General features: G+C 39.8%; 1 protein-coding gene across 4 annotated transcripts in view; it reads right to left on the bottom strand.

Annotated features, from left to right (window-relative positions):
- Positions 1–9,212, bottom strand: part of ncor2 (nuclear receptor corepressor 2) — an 83,189-nt gene extending 73,977 nt beyond the window's left edge. For 3 of the 4 annotated variants that reach the window (XM_051075352.1, XM_051075354.1, XM_051075353.1), the window contains exon 1: positions 8,931–9,212. The gene's annotated coding sequence lies outside the window, so the exon portion shown is untranslated. The remainder of the gene's footprint in view (positions 1–8,930) is intronic. The other variant, XM_018668656.2, reaches the window with a different exon arrangement.
- Between the last annotated feature and the right edge of the window lie 2,946 nt (positions 9,213–12,158).

Raw genomic sequence — 12,158 nt, 5'->3', positions numbered from 1 at the left:
AATAAAGACAGCTCTTGGTGAGTAAAGGAACGAAGGTGAATGCTGCATTTGTTACTTTTCTTTAGACTGGTAAGTAAACAGCTGTTAATGCTAACGCTGGCTATGAAGTGATAGAAAAAATATGGTACATATGGTACCTTCAAATTATGTCATGTCGCTGTTTGCATGTTGTGTCTTGTCTGGTGAGTTTAATATGATTCACAAAGCAAGAAATTGTGTCTCATGAAAGTGCACTTATTTACACTATAGTTATTTTATGGCTGTTGCTATTTCAGTGGGCCTGGAGATTCAATTTGATTCGATACATGGTGATACAGTGATTCAGAGTGTTGCTTAATGAGTTACTGAGAATTTATCCTGCCTGGTAACTTAAAGTTTTCATATATTCAACAAGTGAGCAACACTGCCATTTCCCAGAACTGAAATTGTGTAAAGCCCATATTAAAGGTCAAATTGTAAACGCATTTCCTAGTTATGAAAAATACTTGTTTTATTTGGAAATTGCTAAAGAACTAAAACATGACACATCAGTAAGCATACATGTGCAGAAAACTCTGCACCACCTTAAATGTTGTTCCATACAGCTACACATGGACAATCAGTGGCAGATGCTTCAACTATGTACTGACTTCCACTTAAATGATTACTGAGCACAGACAGGACAGAAACCTGCAGTCTGCTCACTAATTCACCTGCACTGTTTGTGGTGGCAACACATCAGCCTGATATCTGCAGACAGCTGTTTGCGAGTCAAGTAGAATCGACACACTGTTCAGTCGACATCCGTGGCCTCACACCTCACAGCTAGAGACATCGCCTCAACAGACAGCTCAGTCTTTTTTCAGTCCATCAGTTGTAGATTCAATCTCTAGTTTTGACATTTCACCCAGCTAAACCACTTACAAGTTACCACTGCCTACACAAAACATTTAGTGCAGATGTTTACTGAGAAAGGGTGCAATTGCAAAAATCAATAACAATATTGGATCATTAAAATAAATACTATTCAGACACTACAGACTTATGCATTAGAGATGCTTGGCATAGTTTGTTAGAATGCTTTTGTAGAAAAATCCATGGAGACTCAACAAAGTGTCAAAAAGCATTACCATGGTGTCACAGTAAAAACTCAATTCAACTTGAGACACTGAATTGAAAAAAATCTAATAACATTTATTCACACTTTAACAGCTCTGCCTAGTTACCAGCTTGAATCAAACAATTTCTTGTACCAGTGGGACTCCTGATAATAGCCTGAATGAATTACCCCCTCAAAATGACAGAAGATTTACACGATTGACGAATAATCGATGACTGATCAAGAGTGAACGATTGCGACAAATGATTCCCTGTTAATTGCTGATGCACAAATTTACTCTCAGCAGATCCCCTTGGATGGCACTAAACCAAACACTCCTCAGCTGAGGACACAATGTGCCAGCATCACTATGATGTATGAAGTCTCAACTTACGAATCCCTCTTTATTCTCTGCTGGCTCTGCTCTTAAAGCCCACCTGACATTCAGCTCTCCATCCTAAAGGAGCAGGAAATAAAACTGAGGAGTACACTTGTCTGCTGGGGCTGACCTACTTCCTCCTCACTGCTACTTAATTATTCAAGAGCTTTGAAATGTTCTTCTGTATGGCAGCATGCAACCCGAGTGCCTCTGTTTGCCCCTCATGATGGCAGCCTCACAGAGCTTCCATTTATGCATGAGAGGGTTCAAGTGTGTGTGTACAGTGTCAGAGTGCGCGTGTGTGAGTCCGCTGCCAAACACTAATGGCTATACATGCCTGTGTTATTTACACAGACAACATGACAAACAAAACATCCCACCTTGAATTGATACATAAGGTTTTGAATTATGGACGGAGAAGAAAGAAAGGTTCAGTGGAGAAAAAAACCTAAACATTTCAAAACACAGAGCAAACGTCACTTGAGACAGCGACTTGATGTTTTGATGTATTCAGACGACTAATTTGTTCCAAACTGCACTGTCATGGATCCAGTGCACATGTCAGGGCACGAGTTCAATCCTTCCACACAAGCACACCATAACCTGTAATTACACTCCACTTAGGCCTTCATACCTGTCACCATTGCATGACACTCGTATTTTCACTGTAAGATCATCAACCCTGAGGTGTGTACCCTTAGCTGCCTCAACTAACATGCTTTCCAGAATGTGAAAAACAAACAATGCTGTAACACACGTTCCTAGCAGAAAAGTGAGGCTAATAAGAGAGATAAATGTAAGGCTACCCACAGCTGTGGCCTACACACAAACAAGAGTAATGTCCTATAACATGCTGTCATCTGTGTTGCGTAACGGAGTCAAGTGAATCACTTACCACAGAGCCATTTCTAATCTCTGCTAATCCGCTGTCTGCCTCTCTTTTAGTATGTTTAAATATGGGTGACTGATTTTAATAGCAACTCCATTTCATAGCCTGAAAAATGTTCTAATAACATGCAAAAAACAACACACAATCAAAAGGATGTTATATGAGGCTTTTACAGAAATAGAAATTCCAATTTAACACAACAAATGGATACAAGTAATTATTTTGATGCTTCATTAGTCTGATGAAGTTTTATTATTTCCTTGGTTTTATCAATGAACCAAAAATAGTAAATTAAGCAGCTTAAAAATCCAAGTTAGATTGTGTTACCACGTCTGTAAGGAGCAGTTAGAGAGGATCTCTGACTGAGAAACTCACTCACACACTTAAAAAGCAAAATGGGATAAGTTAACTGTCAGTATCTGGATATGTTATATAGTCCCTTTCATAACAAAAGTTATTGTAACACTTTCAAATCAGGCAGATAAAGAACAAATAAGTACCTAAACTTGAACTTTATGTAATAGGTAGCAGATTCACACACACTGACTGCCACAGCAACTGACACAGCATCTGGTATCAGTGCAGTCTCTCTATCAGAGAACTACGTACTGTATACTGTAACAGAGCTGGCAAGTCTTCCACACAGAAAGCGGAACAGTCTAAATACTGTTCCAAACCACAGTGCCACAATAGAAAATGTGACTGTTTAGAGAAGTCAGACTGTCATAACATGCAACAAACTTTCAGAAAAACAAAAATGAAATGAATGAGGAAAGAAAATCCATACGCTCTCTCCCATTTCAACATCATGTGTGTAGAAAGGCAATGCTAGTAACAAGACTGATAAAAGGGGCATGTAATCTACAGTTAACCCAAAATTAAAACATGTTTCATTCAACATCATAATTACCTGAGGAATGGCTATTATATTGGTTTGAAATTTTAACTCATGATGCTAGACACAGTAGGAGCAATGCTCACCTCAGGAGTAAGCTCTGCTACCTGAGAGGACAACTTCAGGGGGGAAAACACACATCAGTGGTAAACATGTTGGTTTGCTAAGGTTGAGGGTTGATTGTTATTTCCACTAAGCTAGCAGCAGTGGCTCTGAATTTGATTATTTTATGTAGGAGAGTGTGGCAACTGGTAAAAATGAGAAATCTGACTCTGATTTGACTTTGTTACGCAGAAACACTGCAGAGTCAAAACTGCTAGCTCTCGCAAATATTACAAGAATTCACTGAATTTCTGGTAGCAACAGATAAATCCTATGGCTTTTGAGCTCTACAGAGTGACAGACGCAGAATCAGTCTGACCTCCAGACCCCATTAACCCCAAGGCCAGCAATAACCCCACACCCTGCCCCCTCCCTTTGATGACTACATCTTTACAACTGCATCCTGAGTATGAAAGTGGGAGGCCATTAAAGATGAGGAAAAAAATCACACGGCTATAGGCTAATGGCTACTTGAAGTATTTGCATGGTTCTGCAGGAGCCAATACAAGAAAGGCACTTCCTAAAACATGTGACAATCATGGTTTCTCCATTTGGCAATCCCAGAAAACTGCTCAACCTCAGCCCCAATGCAGCCACTTTAACTGAGGTGGCACTATGTCCAGTTCAATGGCACTTTGATTGTGAGTAATTTGAGGCAGTGCAACAGACCAGCTGTGCTTGATCATAATATTCTACCACACTGAGTCAAGCATAACATTCTCCACACACGAAACCTACCAGGTGCAGTCAACTAGTGAGCAAGAAATGCTAGACAGCTGCTGTTACTCATTCAGTGAGAGGGAAACTGGGTGGGAGGAGGGAATGCGCCTGGAAGGCAGTTTCACGGTGACTGCCTCATATTTCCCTTGTTGGTTTCTGCATGTTAACTTAAGGGTTCATAAAGTGCACCACAACATACCAAAATTGTGTAATTTCCCTATAATCATTGTTTTGTGTGCTGTAATTACAGTAAATATAAAATTTCAGTTCAATATGCAGCATGAAGTGCTCATTGGTAAAGCATCTGAAAAAATCTGAATAGAACAATGACTGGATTTGCCTAAATTAAAGACGCTCACCTTTGAGTACTGATTAAATCTGTCTGTGGAAATTACACTTAGCTAAGGAAGATGTTGACTTGCGATTTAATGTCAACTCTAACAAAATAAACATCTGAAATTCAGGTTCAAAAGGCTACATCAGATAAAAAATAACATCTCAAAGCCCTGAAACACCAAGCAGACAGGTTGTGTTGGGCTGCCAAACGTCTCTAGCTCTGGTCAGCTCCTGTTGTTAAGCCAGTTCAGCATGTTGAATTAGGACGTCAATACATGCATGTTGGCTGACCATGCTCTGGTTAAAAATTGAGTAAGCACATCAATTAAGGTAAGGACAGTGAAAACTTTCTTTCAAAAGAACTTGTCTTCCCAGTAGGACTGGGTACCAAACTTCGGTTCTTTTATGGCATCGACCGAAATGCTTCGATACTACCTGGTATCGAAAGATGCTTTGTTTTTCGGTGCCACATTTCAATACCAATGAGTTAATCACATGACTGAGATCTGAAAATGCTGCTGACGATTGGCTGTAATGTTACACACGATAGAGGCATACAGGAAAAATACTTACGAGGTTACACCCACAGGTGTGGTTCACGTGTATCTGGTTGTGCACTACAGTGTGTGAGTGTGTGTGTGTTGAAGCGGTTAAAAAATGTGACCGAGGTCAAAAGTGTGGCTCCATTTTAGCAAGACTGATGCCAATAGTGAACGATGCAATATTTGCAAAAAGGACATTGTTGCTAAGGCAACACGACCAATCTGATGAAGCATTTGAACGTGCACTGAATCAATTTAGGAGCAGAAAGTTGCTCCGTATTCAACTGCACAAAGATTTAGAGGTCCTTCCACTGACTTGTCACTTGTTTGCAACAATTATTTTTTGTTGTATTTGTTGTATATTTTTTATGTTAGAAAACTGTACGGAAACAGTATGAAAAATGTTTGAACGATACCCAGCCCTACTTCCCAGAGGGCCCTTGCCTGCTATGTCTCCTTATAGGCCTGGCCAATTAATAGCCCTTAAAGTTATAAAACCTGAACCATTTCTTATATCCAAAGGTAGCCATTTGTTTCTTGAAGCTTGCTGTCAGCACAGTATGGTTTGGTGTGCAGCACCTATCAACTATCAACAACGGAAGCACATTCAACTTTCTAGCTAGCTGTCTGCACAGGCTAGAGGTTACAATCAAGAATGCAAATGAACAGGTTACATTTACCTTATAAAATAACAGACAAAGCTTGTAAAAAATATGATTTACACAATGTTTTACATGAGTACACAAACCAGTTTCCTAATGATCTGTACCAGAAACTTAGTATCTGACAGTAAAAACAGTGTCATGCCATTTATAAGTGACACAATGTTACACTAGTAGAAAAGCACCTGTATATGCTGGTGATCTAACGGCAGTGGTATATTCCAGTGAAACAAACATTGCAGCAAAGCAGCTTGAGCAGCATTCCTGTAGGTTGTGTTTTCATGGCGTGCCTTTACAGCATTTTCATTACGTCATTATGTTATCATATCTTTTCTACAATTTAAAACAATTGTCCTAAAAATTACTCTGATCTGACTGCTGGATTAATGATTAGAATGATAGTGGAGCATCTCTGACAGTGGTAGAGTGCTTCTTTCTTAAAAGAACAGAGTGGTACAGCCCTACTGAAAAGTGACAATTTATTGAAATTTTATGAAAATCTTTCATGATTTATGATGATGCAACATGCTTGTTCTCCTCACAAGAATGCACTGTGAGGATTTATCCTTTACAGACAATAAAATGAGCAAGAACTCTGCCCTTTCTAGTTTCATAACTATGTTGTGTTTCATAATACGAGTAGAAATTGAACTAGCAGTGAAATGGTCTCCCTGAGGCACCACACTGAGCACAGGATTATCTTTGCCCCCATTACCATTTGGATAAGGGGGAGATATCTCCTTACTCTCATTTAACCCTTTACAACCCGAACAAGCGGACACTGTACTATGAACACACAGAACTCAAGTCAGCAATGTCACACTGTTACAGATTATTAGCAGACTTTGTGCTCTTTAGACTGACACACCATCTTTGTATAATACCTGGAAACTGCTTGTTTAACTACTAACTATACTAACTTACTGAACCAAATGTCTGTTCAAAGTCTGTTGTTCTTATTCTTTGATCAGACATTTGAATCATCACTTCAATTATATCTTCTCGTGCAATTTATTTAGGGGATGTACTTTACAGATTAAATTAAAACACACACACACACACACACACACACACATTTAGAGCCCTATTAATACAGATGGAAAGGTAACAGCTAAAAAAGATGCCTGCAGAATAATGCACTCAACACTCAACAGACTATGGTATCAAAACATCAATCAAATCAATACCAGTATTAAGCCCTAAAATAACTCTTGATGGTGATGTGTGTAATTTTCTAGCAGATGTGCAACAAACAGCACATTTTATACATTTAGTGAGTGTTGCTTAAAGATCATCAGCTTGTAAGTGGATCACCAGATATGATGCATCGAGATCATGGCCTACCACCTCTGCTAAACAATTTCCTAGGGGAATCCCTGGGTTACATAATCAAATAGAACAGTTCACCAAAAAAAAGGTATCACTTAGCACTAAGTATCTAGCAAGTCCATTTATGTGCTCTGTTTAGGGCTAGTAGCAGAAGTTTCAGAGACAGACATCTCAAAAGCACACAAAACTGAATCCATCAGTATGGCTGGAAACCACCGGTAGTATGTGACAAAATATGTTTTTGTGTTTTGGGTGAACAAACTTTTCAATAAAAAATTAAATAACAGCAGTTCTAAGAAAGAGTGTGCCATGTTTGTCTACTGACAAAGCTCAACAGGCGATTGGTTAACGTGAGTAGCAGAATGAGCTTAAGTGTCTCAGCCCAAAAATAGTCCAAAAACTCCCTGTACAAAATGAATTAAATTACCACATCACACCAAATGTCAGTCTAAACATTAGGGACTATATAAACATTCTCTGAATGAAATCTGTAACTTATTGCCCAGCATTTGTGACTTTAATGCAATAGAGGGTCAAAGCTACGTAGAAATAAGAGCACATTCGCTGTATATGGCACAACATAAAAATGTGAATATGTATTGTTCAAAGTATTTTGGAGTATGGTGTTTTCATATTCAGTTAAACTGTGTAAGGTTATATATAGCTTAGAACAAATTTGCTGGAACATTTATTTAAAGGCATATTTGGCTGTGTCACAATTTAAATTCAGTTATCTTCATGTCCAGAGGCAGTGATGATGGTGCACAGTAATGTTGTTGTTAATTGTTAAATCACAGCCAAAAAGTACAATGAATCTGACTGCTTCTCGTGGAAAGGGCTGCAGAGATAGGGCAGCTGACAAAAACAGACATAAACTATTTTCCACAACAACGCATGTTTACTTTGTTTATGTTAATGATCTAACTTTGGGTAATGTTTGAGCATTACACAATAAGGGTCTGGCTGTTCTATTAAGATGTTAACAACGTGTCTATAAAGATGAGCCTGCACTAAAAGTTTGACAACATTACGCTCAGTTGGCAAGTGAGACAGCCTGAAACAATAACGTTTGCTTATACGGATGGATATCTATCTTCAATCGTAGTGACGCCTAAAGCAGCCTGCCCACAAATTGTGTTCAAATGTTAGACATAATCTGAGATTAAAAACCACAGTTCAACTCAAAAGCACGTATACTGTCACAACATCAACTTATCGATCCAAGACAACCAGCCACTAACGCTACCTCACCGATCAGTCCGATTTACTTGGGTCAGTGACTTGGCATCAAGCTGATTAGACAACTATAATAAACAAATCACGGCTTATCACTCTTCTGACAACAAAGCAATGCATTATCGGCTAACGTTACTTTAGCTATCGACACAGCGCATTAAATCAACACATAAAACTACTGTTTATAAACGTAAACCCGGCGCTTTTGTGCATAGCTAAGTTAGCAGGCTAACTAAGTTAGCCAGACACCACAACATACTGACACATAGTAGACAGTTGACATGATTTATTAATAGTGAATACTGGTGGTGTCATAAATGGAACTGTGTGTTTACATAGAAAAAATGGAGGAGACTAGAGTAGGATTAATTCTGTTCAATAAAATCGGCGTTAGCTTCTCCGCAGTTCTGACAGCTAGCTTAGGTAGCTAGCGTCGTTAGCTGTTAGCTAGCTTAGCCTAGCCATGTAGCACGTGTTCCTGATTTATAAAATAATTAACTAGCTGATGATAGCCAGCCAACTATGAGTACTGTAGTGGAGTGAGCAACCAGCTAGTTGTTCTGTTCTCTAATATTACATTTCCCAAATGTTCCACTGCCCGTATAGCTAAACGCAACGTATAGCCTCGAAAAGGTCAATACTGCTATGTATGTTTCTCCTCCAAAGAATAGCCGGACCCCGTCGTCCAACAACAGAACAGACAGACCCCCCCAACCCCCACCTCCCAAACCAACGGACAGCCAGCCATGGAAGCTAACTAACCTTAGCGGCGGGGCAAGAGAAACCATTCGGCGGTGTTATCGTACAGTAGCGAATGTCCCAGTCCTCGTCAGTCGATCCAATTTCGCTTAAAGAGCTTCTCGCTTCGATTGAGTGTCTCGCCCCTGAATTAATCCACACGAAAGCGTAGTGTTCGTTTTCATTTGTTCCGCTGGCAGTTTTCAGCTATGTCGTGCCTGTTCCTGCACAACACAGTGGTCTGGTACTACTCCCTGAGCCGCTGCTGCCGAGACCATAGCGGGGATGAACCGCCTCTCTCTCTCTCTCTCTCTCGCTCTCTCTCTCTCTTTCTCTTTCAATAGGTCCGCATGCTCTCTCGCCCCTCCTCTTTACTCAAGGACTGCACATTTCCCATACTCACAACAAATTCAGTGATATACTGATGTAGTCTTAAAGCCAGAGATTACCATAAGGCATCAAAACAAAACATTTTGTTCTTAGGATCTGCCTGTGCCTCCCTTCCTGCACATGGGCTGTAGGCTACACAGCCTATTTCTGTTCATATCATCTATTCAAACATGTTCATATTTGTGGATTTATGTACGTGTGTGTGCTATGCCTATGATATGATGAGGTAAAACGCTCACATACTGCACAATTGCTGATCAGCATACATTGCATTTCTTCACAAATAGGCTATATAGGCTATATGTTGCTTCCATCTCCATCTATGTCTTGCAACACACAAATTCTACAATTACAAATAGGCAGATGCAACAGATACAATAGTTCTATCTATCTATCTATCTATCTATCTATCTATCTATCTATCTATCTATCTATCTATCTATCTATCTATCTAAAATACATTCGCAAGTAAACTTAGGATTTAGCATTACCATCACCTGAATCACCATCCCTGCTGTTTAAACATATTGTTGGCACACATTGTCATAATATCAACAACATATATTGTCCCTCACACCACAGCTATGAGGACAAACCTTCTGTATTCTCTCTTTCTCCCTCCCTCCCTCCCTGCTCCAGTTTGAATTCAGAGGTTCCAGAAGGGGTCAGTTGAAGCGTTGACACTCCAGGAAGTCTACATCTGTGCTGCTTGATGCCCACGGAGAAGTACAAGCTGTGAATACAGTGACTTAACACTGAAGGATAGTATTTGGGAAGATCACAACATCCCATGCTGTGTACATAGTTGATGACTCTGCTGAGGCCAGTGCCCTCTAAATGGTCTGAAACCTCTCTGTCTGCTTCACACAGCTACACTGGCTTCTAAAAACCACCACCCATGCTGCAGCTGTTTCACTCACAGAACAGATTTTGTTTAAAAGTATTAAAGTCAGTCAGTGGTGCTCATTAAAGTAAGAAACCTGCTGCCACATAATCCTGGTTCTGACAGGCGAGGGCAATTAGTTTCAGCTCATTTTATATTGTATAATTTTGATTACACATTAAGTCATTCAGCCTGGACAAGGCGTTGGCAACCTGACTTATACTTGACCATATAACTATCTGGCACACTTCAGGCAGGCTATATCTTGACCTAAATTTCAGCGGCAGCTTTTCCTATGATGTCAGATGGGATTGTTTTTCTTCCCCATGTTTTTCTTTCTGCTCTGTGGTTTGGGAGACCCCCTCTAACCATCAGTATAACCACCATCTCTTCATCCGGCCTTCACAGAGCAGGAAAGAGGGCTGCTTATTTCAGCTGGGCTTTCTGGGCCCAGACATCTGTCGGTTTAATCTATCCCCTATCTCTGCAATGCCCAATTTGTCAGCTCACTGATAAAGCACAAATGTTTCTCACTTGCCAGTTTTGATGTCAACAGCTGTGTTTCATCTGCAGCCAGATCCCCTGTAGAGTTAAATGGAGCTTCAGACAAAGCCCAAATGGACAGATGAACTTTCCTGAGATCCTAAAATCTCTCAACCAGTAAATACTTCACATCTGAACAAGGGACACTTTCAGTGATTGCAAAAATAAATTTGCAGTCCACTTCAGGGGGAAATACTGGAGGTATTTCTTCTACAAGTTATTAAAAAAGAACTAGAGAGGATTGTTTCAATAGATCCAGAGCCCACATGAAAGACACCACTGAGAGTGACTGCATCAGCTAAGCAGACTTTAGAGATTTCAAAGGCTGTCAGTTGATAGATGCACTGCAGACAGTCATTACAGTTCTGAAATAATAGACGAACAACAGACAATCCTTCAGAACAAGAGAGGAGGCTGGAGGGAAAATCCTCATCAAAACCACACTCTTAAAAGATGAACTGCCATCAGGAGTCTACCAGATTAATGGAGCTCCCCTTTGTGAATGATCAGCTTTGATTACAAATTCAAATAGTCGTTTGCTGGTGCCATCTTCCAAAACTGCAGCTGATTAGAAACACATTATTACACTTTGCCATTCTTAGTTTTCTATTGTCTTCAGGGGTAGCTCTTCAGTTAGACTTGGACTAATTGGATTCAAGCACAATTAAATCTGAGACATAAAATCTATGCATATTCTAAAAACATGAAATATCTCTAATTGAAATCACATGTTGCGTGTGTAATGTGATCCTCAGACAAGGATGATGGATATTACAAGGCATGTGTTGCTATTTATAACACTGGTATAATTACATGCCAGGTTCTTCCTTTGGCTATGATGTACATTTTTAGCCGGGACATATTTCATTCTGCCATCGCTGGCATTTATTATTGTCACAACCGGGCTCAAGTCAAGCAGCATGGGAAAATTATCTCTCTCTGTACATATCAGAGACAGAGATGGAAAGCAGGAGAGGAGACTGTTTTTCTATCTGCTTCATCATAATACTATTTTACTGGTATCATTAACAAATCAGTCTCAGTTTACAGTGCAAAGACAGGGCTGAAATTTATTCACAGCCACAGGATTTCACCTAACTGCCTCCTCCTCGCCACAACAAAGACAGCACTGAGAGCAGAAATGGCAGCATCTCACTGAAGAGTCTAACGACTGCCTGCATTGTTGGAATTCCGGCTTAACTTCCTGAGTCTGTCCACACTGGCCGACTGCCAGCACACACACTTTTCTCTCATTTTTTCCTTTCCTTCCTTTTATCAAGATCATATGTAGACTAAATTTTACTGTTGAGACATAATATGAGTCTTTCCAACCTCGCCCACATGTAGTACAAAGTTGGATTATGTTCTGTGTCTTTGTTACATCATATATTCATGTATTTTAACAGCATTTTTATCCCTGATAGTGGTTTGAATTG

The sequence above is a fragment of the Lates calcarifer genome, linkage group LG13, assembly GCF_001640805.2.
Source record: "Lates calcarifer isolate ASB-BC8 linkage group LG13, TLL_Latcal_v3, whole genome shotgun sequence".
NCBI lineage: Eukaryota > Metazoa > Chordata > Actinopteri > Centropomidae > Lates > Lates calcarifer.
The sequence above is the reverse complement of the archived record's forward strand: the minus strand, read 5'-3'. Positions and strand labels throughout refer to the sequence as shown.